We start from the raw sequence: 14,725 nt of genomic DNA on the forward strand, positions 1-14,725 counted from the left end.
TAATGATTAAATGACTAGGGTAAGTGGTTCAAAATGGGAGGAAGTGTTGGAAGAACAGGAGTGTGTTCACTATACAATATACACTATAGGAAACATACCAAGTTCAAAAACCAGTATAATGAAAATAAAAGTCAAGGAGAATAATTTTATAACCACTAGAGGTTTTGACTAATTACTTTTACCTTAAATAACACTACCAGTGATTTACAGCATATGATGAATTTATGTAACACATATTTCTACTTTGGAAACATTAGAGAACAATAGCAAAGGTATGAAGAAACCATCAAAGCCTTCTATATACAATTACTAATGGATGATAAAACTGACTTAATTTCTCCAATCACTCTTAGTGTCTTTGAATATTTACAAGTATAGAAACTGTCTGACCATTTATATATAAATCCCTGGATCTACCAATTAATCTCCTTAACTCCATATGTACCTACTTATCTACACACTCACCAAGATTTTAATTCAATGTATACATGTATATCTATGTCTATATCTCACCTTGTCTGTGTTGAATAGCACTGTGTTCCAAAAACTAGGCTAGGACTTACATGACATAGTCATAATTTCTAGAAATTTCCATATCCTTCTGCCTCTGAAGGAATAGCTGTGGTTTTCCCAGAGAGGTGTACTTGACAGCATTCTCTCTCTCCCGTTGAGCCTGCCTCTTCATGGCCTCCCGCTCTGGTCTCTGCTCTTCTGTGATGGGCTGTGAGATGACTGGCCCTGGAATGTGGACTTTCCTCCATGGAATTGGTTGGCGGCCGAAATCTTTCACCAGAAAATGGATTTGAGATTTTGGAGGTGATGGGGCCTTTTTCCTGGCAGCAAAAATAAGCTCCCTCTGGACTGAAGGGTGAGATGATGCCCTGTAGGATACTGGCCTACAGAGAGCTGGCTGAGGCCCAGGGCAAGACTGGATGGGGTTGGTTATGTTAGCTCGTGTGGCACTGGTAGCAATAGGCAGAACTGGCTTGTCAGAGGCCATCAAAGAAGTATTGGCAGGAGCTGGTTTAGATGGCCTGTGTGTGGAAGGCTGAATCGAGTGGGAATGAGGCCTCACAGGGGATACTGCAGGGGGCCTGTGTGAAGCCAGGGAGAGAGGCTTTCTAGAAACCAGTCTGGCTTGCGGCTTGTCCAGGGCTGGAAAAGGCAGAGGTACCAACTTGACCTTCCCAGGTGGGGGCAGCTCATACTGGGATGGAGATGGACACTCCCTGTGAGCATTGCTCTCTGGTCTCTGAGCATTGCTCAGGGTTTACCAGGGACTCGGCCATCCCATGGCACATCCAGAAGGGATGAGGTAGCTTTGCATGTCCAGACATCTTTGATTGCACTGAAGTTTAGCAGAGTCTGGGAGGAGGAGATCCCAGTTTTGTCATTACTCTTCTTCCACCATGGGTGAAGGACCTGAGTGGATGCCAGCATGTACTTTCCGAGGTGAGTTTGAGGCTTTTTGAAGGCGTCATTGCTGAGCTCAGGTGGATACCTCTTCCTCTTGGTCTTGGGGATAGTGGGCTTCTCTTGTGTCTTGACTCTGTGTCTTGATGGCTTCAGCTGCTGTATTTTGCTGAAGTTGTTTTCTTTGGTCCTCTTTATCCTGTCTTGCCCCTCCACCCTAGCTACCCTGGGCATGCTGGGTGCAGATTTCTGAGCTTTGCACTCCAAGCGTTTGTTGTCCATGTTGGCAATATCCCCTTCACTGGCCCCAGCATTGGTTCCAGGCTCTGCTCCCTCCACCAGGTCCTAGTGCTGGATTTGGGCTTGAAGAGCTCCATGAAGCAGATGAGATACTTTCTGGTCTTTCTTGTTCACCTTTTCAGAGTCCAGTGATGCTGGAACTTTCCTGGGACTGACCCCTCCTGATGACTGTGGATTCTTTGGAATGGATTGCTGTGGGATTTTCCCAGTGGTCTAGGTCAGTGAGGGAGTTTAAGATTTGGGGAAGGTGAATATCTGACTGCACTGTAGTCATGTCTTCCATGTCATGCTTGAGACCATGACACTCTGTAAAGACCCAGTCTCTTCTAGACCAAGGTTGTTGTTTCCTAAGATGGCATTATCAGAATCTGGCTTCTACCTTAGTCTCCCAGCATCAGTGTAGTTCAGGGGCTGCTGCATGTCAGAGTGTGCTAAAGGGAGGAGTGATGAGCCTTGGTTTTCTGTTCTGCCCTCACAGGCATTCAGAGGCTTTGATTGCTCAGCAATCATTTCTTCCACATTGTTATTCTCTGTTTGTTCCAGGCTTGGAGCTGGAGGCAAGGCCAGGAATTATGAAGGACTGTGAATAATGGCAGTTAATGACCTGTCCCCATCAACAGGTGGTGTCTTCGTCTGGGTATCCTGGGTTCAGTCATTTCAGAAGTCAGGACTCTGCAGCATACAGAGTGTCTGGCCTGAAGATATCTATCCAAGGGCCCTCTCCATTTCCACCACTGGAAAAGAGTCAAGGAAGGAGTCAGTGCCTGGTAAGTGAGTTGATCCCTCCTTTCAGTGGACCTCAGCACTCAGGCTTCTGCAGCAGTAGGCCAGGCATTCCTATGAACTCTGCTTGAGTGGCAAGTGTAGCATCTCTGTTTACAGACACTTAGTAACTACTCAGTTGTTTCTGGTGACTACGAAATGTCTTATTTTCTCAGATGTTTGTGTGTTCCATATCACTTATTGGTGTGAGCATGCATCATGGTCATGGGAAGGTTACAGAATTCTCTTGGTGTGTGGTCCTTACTTGCCCTCCTTTTGACTTTGAAACAGTTCCTCTCAGTTATTTGGAAGTGTGCTATTAGGCAGTTTGTCTGGTCTATAATTTCCAAAACTTACACAATCTGCTGACTTCTTTCAATTAGTGGCATTACTCATGTGCAACCAGATGTTTGGATTTTTTGTGGATTTCAGTATGCAAACCCAGTCCTTCACTCCTGAAATGCAAGCCCTTTAAGAACCCCAACTTTCCTCAAGCTCCCAATTCACAGACGTGTTATAAGTGATATGAAAATGACTTGAAGAAAGTGAAATAGTGTTGCTTGAGTGTGACTTTGTTATAGAGAACATGGGTACATGAGTACATGATAATGGACTTGTGTCTTCACTGAAGAATCACAGAAAAAAAGAAAGAGAATGAGAGAAGATACAGCAAGAGAGTGAGTAAGTATGAGAGAGAGAGAGAGAGAGAGAGAGAGAGAGAGAGAGAGAGAGAGAGAGAGAGAGAGAGAGATTTGCAGTAGTGTTGCTCAGGTATCCGCTTTCAACTCAGGGAAAATCAAGTGCTAACCAAATATAAAACCCTTGATGTCTTCTAGAACCCTGAGCACTATCCTAGAAAGGAGGTGATTATAGTGTGATGGAGCATGGCACTGATTGGCTTAGGCAGTGATATGTGTGCCTGTGGTGTGGTTGCTGAACATGTCTTAATGAAGGATGGATGTCAGTCCCTATCATGCAATGTTTCTTACTTTTGAGGTGGACATTGGGGATGGTGAGCCATAGCCAAGGCTGAGTTCTCAGGACTCCTATTTTTCCTCCCTGAGGACATCCACTGCTGAAAGTTTGAGCTGTGTCTGCTTTGAGTGCTGATCTCACTCCTCCCCTTCTGGCTTTACCCACCTTGAAGACTGGTGTCTGCCATCTCTTGACCAGGTGTGGAGTAGTAGATGGCAGAGGTGGAGAAGGGTGTTTGACATTTTTTGGCTGAATATCCTTTGGCATGATCACAATCTCTGGTTGCAGGACAGAAGCCTGACCCCCAGAGTAGAACACAGAGACACAGACCTGCTAGCACTGGCTGAGTTTTTCAGCCATCAGAGGGCCCAGGCTATTGAGGTCATTGTAATAGAAGTGGCTGCCCTACTGGTAGGAAGGTGCCAGGCTGTATTCTTGATTTGGCAACTGTGGTGGTGTGGCCTAAACAAGGCTGACAGACAGTGTTGGATAGGAAAGCACTAAGGCAATGGGATCTAAAATATTATAACCTTGGCCTGTCATAGACAAGGAGAAGAATGTGGTATTCTGGTCAATGACAGTTACAGTGAAGTCCTGGAGTGCAGCTCCCCTTTTGTCAGTGCTTCCCGTGGGATCCCACTGGAGATCAACTGGATAGGAGAGTGGTGAGGCAGAGCTCTGGCCCTGGTCAGTCAGTGCAGTCACCATGGTTGTGCCAGCTGGTAAGTAGGGGTAGGCATGTCCATGAGCTGCTGGCAACAAGTGCTGGAGTCTGATGGCAGGAGCCATGCTGAACTCACAGCTGTGTTGGAGACCCTGGAGAAGTTGCACACACTTCCTGTTAAGGGTGGAGCATTCCTCAGCACAGGTGCAGAGGGCTGCAGAGCACATTCTGTCCCAAAGAAAAGTGCACTTTGGAAATTTTCTGTAGGAAGGAAGAGGAAAGTGGGAAGAACAGTGAGATGGAATATGTGTGGCTTATGTGACAAGCTTTGTTATCTGCAGTTTGTCCTGTCTGGGAGAGTCTGAGATCTATTTTCCCTCACATATGACAAACAAATGGTTCAGAATGATTCTTGGTAATAGATAGGATGACACTCATTTGATGAGCTGCCTGTTCTTCCTGTTTGGGCATGCACTTTCTAGTTGATCCACATTGACCCTTGCTCTGACCTAGACAACAGTCTTCCTTGCCCTGCTTTGTATTTTCTGATACCTGCTGTGGTACTGCCTCACACATGTGTCCGAGTAGAGAAGTGTTTAAAGGAGGAGAACCTTAGACAGCTTCTCATGCCTGTGCCTTTGTCCTGTTCTGTGCAAATCTTCCTCTATGCAGAGAGAGATTCTCTACCTAGATCTGTCTGGCCTTGAAATCACACAGACTGGCATGCCTCTATATCAGAGTGCTGGCATTGTAGGTTCTTTCCATGTCCACCAAGCTTGGCTCTACTCTGAGCTTTCTTAATGATATGATGTATCAGGAATTTCATAGATAAGAACTGTATTTATCTAAGAATCCCTTGGTCAATCTAGCTCCTCCTGTTCCCCACTACATTTTATGTAATTCACTACCTCTTACTTTTTTATATAAATTCAGCACACATCCAATATGACTGCATGAATACAACCTGCTGATAACATTTCATGTTGATTGCCTGTGTTTCATTTGATGTCTTGCGACTAAAAATGTATTGTGGAGTTCATCTCTGAATAAGATTACTTCATAATTTAATAGTTGGTTAAATTGACTCTTCAATGAACACTTCCACAGTAATTGTTAATTTCTTGTAACTCTCCCAGTTGGGAATCCTTGTGAGAATTCCTGCACACACTGGTGTGTCAATTCTTGTCCAGAGAACAACTGACTGTGTAGTACCCGCCCATGCTGATAACATCCAACACAAACAAAAGATGTGGAGAATGCTGTGGAAGATGGGCTGGATAGAGTGTAAGAGCCAGGGACTAGAGCTGGATATTGTTTTCTACATGTGATAGGAAACTTTTAACTAGACTAATCTCAACAGTGTGGCTGCATAATAATTTGTTGGGATATGATAATGTCTCATGCCTTTTAATTTAATCTGTGGTTATCTGTAACATTCAGTTACAAACTACCTTTGTGTACATCCAAGGTCATCTCTGCAATTTGTCTTTTTTATTTCCATATTTTCTAACCCCAGTAAGAACAAAATCTAAATATGGCATTCAATTCCAGCTATCTCTATCAGCATCAATAATATACCCATTACACAAAAATTTAAAAGTTAACTAATAATAAGGGAGAAGTGATCACATATTTTTTTATTGTTTTAAAATTTCTTTCCTTACCTGCCATGGTCAGAGGGAGAGTATCAGCAGTCCAGAGTACAATGGAGCAAGAGAATTGGTTGTCCTTGTCTGATCAGCTGACCTGAGTCGCAAGTGTGTCCGGTATCAGACAGCACTTACTGGTCACTGGTCACAGGTGACCTGTGATGATCTAAATTTGTTTACAGGCATTGCCGTGGCAACCCCAAGAACCTACCAGGGTTGGTAGGGTTGGAGGGAGAATGATGTCATAAATGGGGCAGCAGCCAATGGGAAGGTAGGATTCTGAGCTAACAGAGGGGACTGGTTGGAGAGAATTCCAGGAAACCAACAGGAGCCATGGAGGCAGAGGTGTGTGCTAGTGAAAGGAGGCAATCCTGGCATGGAAGTTCCCCTTTAATGAGGTTTATTCCAGGGTATTGGCAGATCTTCTAATAACGTTCATCGATGAAGCTGTGTCTATTGTCCTATAAGGTGTCACCTTCCAGGACTGAGTGTGCTTTCTGCATACACTGTACATAAATTCAGTAGCCTTGGGCAGGAAGGAGAGGACCACATGGGAGGAGGGAACTCGGGTGAGAAACTGTATCAGTTGATCTGGTCTATGCGCCATCATCATCAGTCCATGACCCAAGGAAGAGATCAAAGGGCTCCATTGTAACTGTGTTGAAGGACAGGGCTGAGTGTATTGAGATCACATTGCATGATAAACTCCAAGAATCTTCTCTTTGGGTTTATTCACTTAGATGCTTTCCTTAATCTGTGTTGGTCCAGGCAGGCCTCACATCTCCCTTCTCTTCTTTTCATCCCTTTTTGGTAGGGTTTGATTGTTGTTCTAGGGTGAACCTGTATCCTTAAAGTGTTGGGAAGTATCATGTTGAACTTCCAGAAGCAGTGGTCTTCTGTTCATCGTGAAGATGCTTTTAATTTGGAGTTGCTAGTAGTAGCAAGCACTTGAGGGGTAACACCTGTTGTTTGTGTGCTCATCTTGTATCTCATTCTGGTCTCAGACACTTGGACATTCTTTGTATCTTGCCTCCCTTCTTATAGTATTGAGGTTGTTTGCCATTGAGCCTGGCCACCTTCTCTCTTCATCCACAAGAATAATGAGTGTGACAGTAACTGAAGTTTCTTCCTCCGGACAACAGTCTTTGCAGAATCCTGGGCTTCTAGAACTCTCTGCCAAGTGTGAGTCTGAGATCAGGAGAAAGAGAGTAGAACACCTGGAGTAAGAAGACATTTGTTGGTATGTGGTGGTGGGTTACATGAAATAAGCAATGTAGGTGTTTTTCTAAGAGTTGCACCTTGGTGGAAAGAGATCTTGGCATTTAAGAACTAATGAATAGCACAAAGTCAACTTAAGCATAGCAGCTTTCATCCTTGCTCCAGGGAAAGCTTCTCCCAATGTAACAACTCTACTTTGATAGGGGAAGGTTTCCCCAAGCGAAACTGTTACAGTTCTGCTCTGCTCTGCTCCACTGTGGCTAAAGTTCCCTCTCTGCTCTGCTCCCTTCTGACAAAAGAAGGTCTCACCCAAACCACATTCAAGAGATTTATTGGAGGTGAAGAATCCAGGAGTGTGACTTCTTCTGTCAGGATGGAAAAAGGCAGTTACCAACTGAACAGGTACAGAGCTTATGTAGGGCTTCTTAGAGGGGGAGCTTTTGCAAGGTGAATTTTGCAGGGTGATAATTGCTCAAATTCCAATCCCTGAGTTTGGACAAATGAAGAGATTGGTTCGATTATGTTGGGTAGGTTTTCCTGCTCATGGATTGGTTGGTTTTTGTACTTAGTGGGTCAGGGGCAGAGTGTGTTTCTTTGATTCTGATTTCATGGCCAAAGTGTGATTCTTTCACAGGCTCTTTTTACCGTTTTTACTCTGTTTCATGGCTAGGGTGTTTTTGTTTGGCTGGTTCATTTGTCCTACAATATTTTTTTTTTATATTTGAAAAAACAGAACAACCCATTTCCCATCTCAGTGTATCTTCAGAGACAGGAATATGATATTTTGTTTAAATATGGGTAAATCTTGTGTGTTCCCTCATTTTGGTTTTGATTGTTATCATTCTCTTTGGTCCCTGACTGGTGGGTTCATAGCCTGTATTATGGCATGGGTGTAGTGTGCATTTATAGACATTTCTTACTCTAACTAACTCAACAAGCACTACTATGACAGTGTCTGTCAGTCCTCATTGAAAATGACCCTGGAGCCTGTTTAGCTCTCCTCCTGCACTCACATGAGCTGTCAGCACTTTCCCTTGGGACCTCTTTTACACTGAGCTAGTGCTGGAGCATGTAGGTACATATCCAGCTCAGTAGAACTGTTCCTCCAAGCAGATTGTTTCCTGTTTTGTGGTGCTTGGCAAAACTGCAATAAAAATGTCCTTTGTCATATGTGAGTTCAAGACCACATTGGAAACAGCCAGGAATGGTGACACAAGCTTTTAATCCCAGAAAGTGAGCCTTTAATCCCAGGAAGTGAGGGTAGAAAGCAGAAAGGTATATAAGGCATGAAAACCAGGAACTAGGCTGGTTAATCATTCAGGCTCTAGAGAATCAGTTCAGCTGAGATTAATCTGGATAAGGGCTCAGAGGCTTCCAGTCTGAGGAAAGAGCATCAGCTGAGGAATTGGTGAGGTGAGGAAGCTGTGCCTTGTTCTGTCTCTCTGATCTTCCAGCATTCATCCCAATACCTGGCTTCAGGTTTGTTTTTATTAATAGGACTCTTTAAGATTCATGCTACAACATAGTCAGTTCATTAACATTCAGGGTTATGGAGAGAGAACCTGGTTCAATAAATTAAAAGCAAATTAATAAATAAATGAGTTATATTTCCTATGTGTCACCCTGTAAAATGAAATGCCAAATGCCTCAGAGGTCATAGTGTGAGTAACCCAGATAGTATGAGAGCACAGAGTATGCGAAAGAGTTGAATGTTCACAGACAGGCCAGAATGGAACAACACACCAGCCACCCAAGAAATCCTGGCTGTAGTTGACAGATGGTCTCTCAGGGAAGTAAAGCATTTGTTGCCAGAAAAAAAGAAACAGTTATTCGAGAGGGTGTCCTAGAGAACAGGAGGACATATTTGCTATTGCTACCTCAGTAGGAAGATTAATATCTAGATTATTTAGAATTAGATAAAATACATAAATCATAAGAAAGAAGACAACCCAGGTAGTAAAGTACAAAGAGAAAGACAGTCCTCCCCAATTTCATAAAAAGGAGAGTGAGGACATACAAAGGTTCAGATTGAGGAGGAATTAAGGACATACATGTGAACCTCCTAGATGCCATCCAAGGCCAACTAGAAAAGAAATGACAGCCACCACTGACAGTGTTCACGAAAGGAATGCTATACAGTGCTGGAGAGGATGGGAAGTTTTCCTGCCTGATTGGAGGTCAGTGTGGCAGGTCCTCCAACAGCCAAAACCCGGCCAACCACATGTTTCATATATGCCTTTTCAAAGAAGTCAATATATTAGAGATGTACTTTCCCATCAATGTTGACTGCAGCACTGTTTGGAGAACAAGCATAGTGTCCAACAGCATAGCCATGAGTGAAGAAAATGGGATGTCTGAAGAAAGTAAAATGTTTTCAGCCATAGGGAAAATGAAGTTATGTTGTTTGCAGTATGTGGATTCAACTCAGTCTCCATGAGATGGCTAAGTAGATAAGAACACTGGAGTGATTGCAGAATCCCTGGGCTTGCTTCAGAGCACCTCCTGGTGGCTTTCTAACTCTCTTATTTCCAGACCCTAGAGGTCTGATGCCCTCTTCTGGCCTCTGTGGGCACTCCACACATGTGTTCCACATGAATTCAGGTGGACGACACACAGACAAACACACATGCAAAATAAATTAAAGTATTTAATGGATGAATTCAAAGATGGAAACAACTTGAGATAAACATAGTTATGAAATGAAACTCTTCTCAAGAAGATGGTCAGCCTTATATATTTTCTCTTTAAGGTGGGTGCTTGATAGTGTATACATGGAATCCTGTATTTCATTTCATGAAATTTCAGAAGGAGATTTGTCCCAGACCCAGTAATGATTAAAGGACTGGGGTAAGTGGTTTTAAATGGGAGGAAGTGTGGTGAGAACAGGAGTGTGTTTACTATAACAGTATACACTATAGGAAACATACCAAGTTCAAAGACTTTTATTTTATTTGAAAATAAAAGTCAAAGAGAATAATTACTTTTACCTTAAATAAACACTACCAGTGATTTATAGTATATGATATATTTATGTAACACATATTTCTATTGTGGCAACATGAATAGTAGCAAAGGTATGAAGAAACCATCAAAGCCTTCTATATATACTTACTCGTGGATGATATAACTGACTTTAGTTTCTTCAGTCACATTTTATGTCTTCAAATATTTACAAGTATAGAAACTATGTCTGACATTTATATATATAAATCCTTGCATCTACCAATTAATCTCCTTAACACCATATGTACCTACTTATCTACACATTCACCCAGATATTTAAATCCAATGTATAAATGTATATGTGTATCTATATCTCCCTTTATCTCATGTATATTTTCTTCCTCTTGGTCTTGGGGATGGTGGGCTTCTCTTCTGTCTTGACCGTGATTTGATGGCTTCAGCTGCTGTATTTTGCTGAAATTGTTTTCCCTAGTCCTCTTAGTCCCATCTTGCCCCTGCACCCTAGTTACCCTGGGCCAGCTGGGTGTGGCTTCCTGAGTTTTGCCTTCCAAATGTTTGTTGTTCATGTCGTCAATAACCCCTTCACTAGCGGCAGCATTGGCCCCAGCTTCTCTACCCTCCACCAGGTCCTGGTGCTGGATTTGGGCCTGAAGAGCTCCATGAAGCAGATGAGATAATTTCTTTCTTGCTTACCTGTTCAGAGAGTCCTATGATCCTGGAGCGTTCTTCAAACTTATTCCTCCTGATGACTGTGGAGTCTTTCGAATGGATTCCTGTGGGATTTTCCCAGTAGTCTAGGTCAGTGAGGGAGTTTAAGAGTTGAGGAAGTTGAATATCTGACAGCACTGTAATCATGTCTTCCAAGTCAATGCTTGAGACCATGACACTCTACAAAGACCCAGGCTCTCCTAGAGCAAGACTATTGCTTCCCAAGATGGCATTATCAGAAGCTGGGTTCTGCCTTAGTCTCCCATCATCAATGTAGTTCAGGGGCTACTGCATGTCTGGGTGTGCTAAAGGGAGGAGGGATGAGCCTTGGTTTTCTGTACTGCCCTCATAGGCATTCAGCAGCTTTGATTGCTCAGCAGTCATCTCTTCCACATTGTTATTTTCTGTTTGTTCCAGGCTTGGAGCTGGAGGCAAAGAAGGAATTCTGAAGGACTGTGAATGAGGGCAGTTAATGACCTGTCCCCATCAACAGATGGTATCTTCATCTGGGTATCCTGGGTGCAGACATTGCAGCAGTCAGGACTCTGTAGCAGACAGAGTTTCAGGCCTGAAGGTGTCAATCTTCAGGCTGTCTCCATTTCCACCACTGGCAAACAACCAAGGAAGGAGTCAGTGCCTGTTAAGTGAGATGATCCCCTCCTTTCAGTGCACCTCAGCACTCAGGTTCCTTCAGTAGTGGGCCAGGCATTCCTATGAGCTATGCTTGAGTAGCAATGGTACCACCTCAGTGTACAGACACTTAGTAACTACTCAGTTTTTCCTGGTGAACATTCCCTGTCCTGTTTTCAGAGGAGTGTTAATCTAAGTATTTCATTGTTATAATAGATCACGGCCCGAAAAATTCATGGCTATATTAGCCACATATGGTTTTAATTTTCCTCTCTGTCCTTCTGGACATATACATTCAAGCGATCTTGTGCTTTGTTTCACTTGAGATAATGTTCCAATCTCTAACAGCTGAATATTTACCTCCTGAAGCAGCCAATTTGGATGCCAAAATTTTGGTGCAATTATTGTCACATCTGCACCTGTGTCTACCAAACCATCCAAAAATGTCATTTATTCCTATTTTTAATATTGGTCTTTGTTCATTTATAAAATTTTGCCAAAAAATTTGCTTCATGGTTTATTCTGAGTTTTCTATTCTCTCTGCCTCAACTGTTCTATCACCCCAAGCAGCCTGGTTTATTCCAATAGGCATTTGGTTATTTAATTGCTCTGAGAAGGGGTTTCTTCTATGATGGCAGGAAAGGTCAGAAGTGAATTTTCTGTGGGGGCCTGCATGAGGCCCCTCTGGGTCTTTCCCGAGGACCGAGGCAAAGGATCACCTTGTCTGTCCCTTGTTGATCTGCATTCATTTGTCCAATGTTTACCCTTACCACACCTTCTGCAAAATCCTGATGGGAGGGATATTCTGCTGCCATTGTTCCTTGAATAAACCTTCTTTCTAGGAATGCCTTGTTTATATTCCCATTTCAAATGACCTTCTTTCCCACACCCAAAACATATGACATGTTTCTTCAAAACTTTTGTAATTGCTTCTCTAATCCACATATGATCATGGTCATGAGACTCAACATGGCCCCACGTTGTGTGCCAAATGTAGACAAATTTCTAAACAGTCTTATTAAATAAGAAACACAGTGCCAAATACAGGGGTAAAATCCATAGAGATCAGAGTGATAGCCACCAACTAACCTTAGGTCAGCACGTCACCATAGCTTCCCAAGAGATCCTTTTCCTGTGTAACTTGTACGTTTATTGCCTTGCTCTTATGCCTTTTCATTGGCTCTTAACCCAGCAACTCACTTCCTCATCACTGCCTCTATATACAGACCTCCAGGTCTCTATGGTTGGTAGTGGGATTAAAGGCATGTGCCATAATGCTTGGCTGTGTCCTTGAACACATAGAGACTGTCTGCTTGTGATCAGATTAAGGCATGTGCCACAACTGCCTGACTTCTGTTTATGGCTGTCTATGACCTCTGATCTCCAGGCAAACTTCATTTATTAACATACAAATAAAATATCACAATTCAGCACAAATACAATATCACCACATAGCTTCCCTCTTGTCAGTGCGTCCCATCTGATCCCACTGGAGAACACCTGGATAGGAGAGTGCCAATGTAGGCTTCTGTCCCTGGTCAGTCAATGCAGTCACCATGGTCATGCCAGCTGGTAGGTAGGGGTAGGCACTGTCCATGAGCTGCTGGCAACAAGTGCTGGAATCTAATGGCAGGAGCCATGCTGAACTCACAGCTGGGGTGGAGACCCTGGAGAAGTTGCACACACTTCCTGCTAAGGTCCTGGCATTACTCAGCACAGGCTCAGAGGGCTGCAGAGCACATTCTGTACCAAAGAAAGGTGCACTTTGGAAATTTTCTGTAGGAAGCAAGAGGACAGTGGGAAAAAATGATGAGATGGCAGCTTTGTAGTTTCCTGTGGGGAGCCATGTAAGGAAATGGGACCAAATAAAGAAACCCATTCTAACCTGGAAATCAGAGCTAGTGAGAGAAACACACCCTGGCCCTGGACACATGCCAGCAAAAGAAACACTTTAGCTCTCAATACAGAACCTAAGAAGCATACCCTGACCCTGATACTAGAGCAAAAGAAACACACTTTGTCCCTCAATTCAAATCCAGGGAAAGAATATGCCCTGGCCTTAAAATTAGATCCAAAATGCTAAAAAGAATTAATGAGAAATCCCACCCACCCTCTGAGACTGCAACTGTTCCCTGAGACAGAGCGTGCCACCACCCAATTGGACTAAAAGGTTAGTCTTTATCCTCATACCTGAACACCCCAGCCCCTAGGCTTTGGGCCCCGGGGGCACAACCCTACACCCCCACACCACCACCCATTGCAGTTCCAGTATAGTCCAGTGGGTAGACAGACCTCCTGCAGGCAGGTCAGACTACCACCATCCCCCATCAGGCCCTGCAACCCACAAGCCCCACCTCACTCAAATCCCACCCACCTTCTGAGACTGCAACTGTTAGCTGAGACAGAGCCTGCCAGCACTCGATTGGACTAAGAGGTGAGTCTTTATCCTTATACCTGAACACCCCAGTCCCTTGGCTTTGGGACCAGGGTCACAATTCTGTGCCCCCACACAACCACCCATTGCAGTCCCAGTTATGGGCCAGTCAGCAGGCAGACCTCCTGCAGACAGGTCAGACTACCACCATCCCCATCAGGCCCTGCAACCCACAAGCCCCACCTCACTCAAATCCCACCCACCCTCCGAGACTGCAAGTGTTCCCTGAGACAGAACGTGCTGGTGCCAGAATGGGCTTAGAGCTACTCCCTGACATAGAGCCCACAAGCAACAATTGGACTAAGAGCTGCTCCTTGAGACAAAGAGTCCACTGGCACCAATTAGACCAAGAGCTCCCACTGTACCAAGAGAGGCTCCCTCAGAGAGAGACACCACTTTCATCAAGTGGAGAAAGAGATGGGTAGATGCCAGTGCAAAAATACAGTCAACAACATAAAAACCAATATGGCACCATCAGAACCTACTTCAGCAAGACCTGAACATCTGAACACAGTAGAAAGAGAAGGAATTGACCTTAAAATGATCTTAAGAAGATAATAGAGATCTTTAAAGAGAAAATGAAAAATTTTATTAAAGAATTCGAGGAAAAGTGAAACAAAAAATGGGAAGAAATCAATAAATCCCTTGAAAGCCAAGAGAAAGCAATTAAACAAGTGAGGGAAGCAGTTCAAGATATGAAAACTGAAATCAAGACAATAGAGAAGACACAAACTGAGAGAATGGTGGTAGTGGAAAATATGAGTAAATGAACAGGAACTACAGATGCAAGCATAACCAACAGAATGCAAGAGATAGAAGAGCAGATCTCTGGCATTTAAGATAGAGGAAATAGAATAATCAGTCTAAGAAAACACTAAGGCCAACAAAGTCATCACTCAAAATGTCCAGGAAATTTGGGACACCATGAAAAGACCAAACCTACGAATAATAGGGATAGAAGAAGGAGAAGAACACCAACTCAAAGGCACAGTAAATATATTCAACAAA

The 14,725-nt window shown here is 43.6% G+C and overlaps 1 pseudogene; it reads right to left on the minus strand.

The window, feature by feature from the left end:
• Positions 1–559: 559 nt before the first annotated feature.
• On the minus strand, positions 560–13,804 carry LOC128124116 (uncharacterized protein C2orf78 homolog; annotated as a pseudogene).
• Between the last annotated feature and the right edge of the window lie 921 nt (positions 13,805–14,725).

Source organism: Peromyscus californicus, unplaced genomic scaffold (genome assembly GCF_007827085.1).
Source record: "Peromyscus californicus insignis strain IS unplaced genomic scaffold, ASM782708v3 Scaffold_4__1_contigs__length_199733344, whole genome shotgun sequence".
NCBI classification, from domain to species: domain Eukaryota; kingdom Metazoa; phylum Chordata; class Mammalia; order Rodentia; family Cricetidae; genus Peromyscus; species Peromyscus californicus.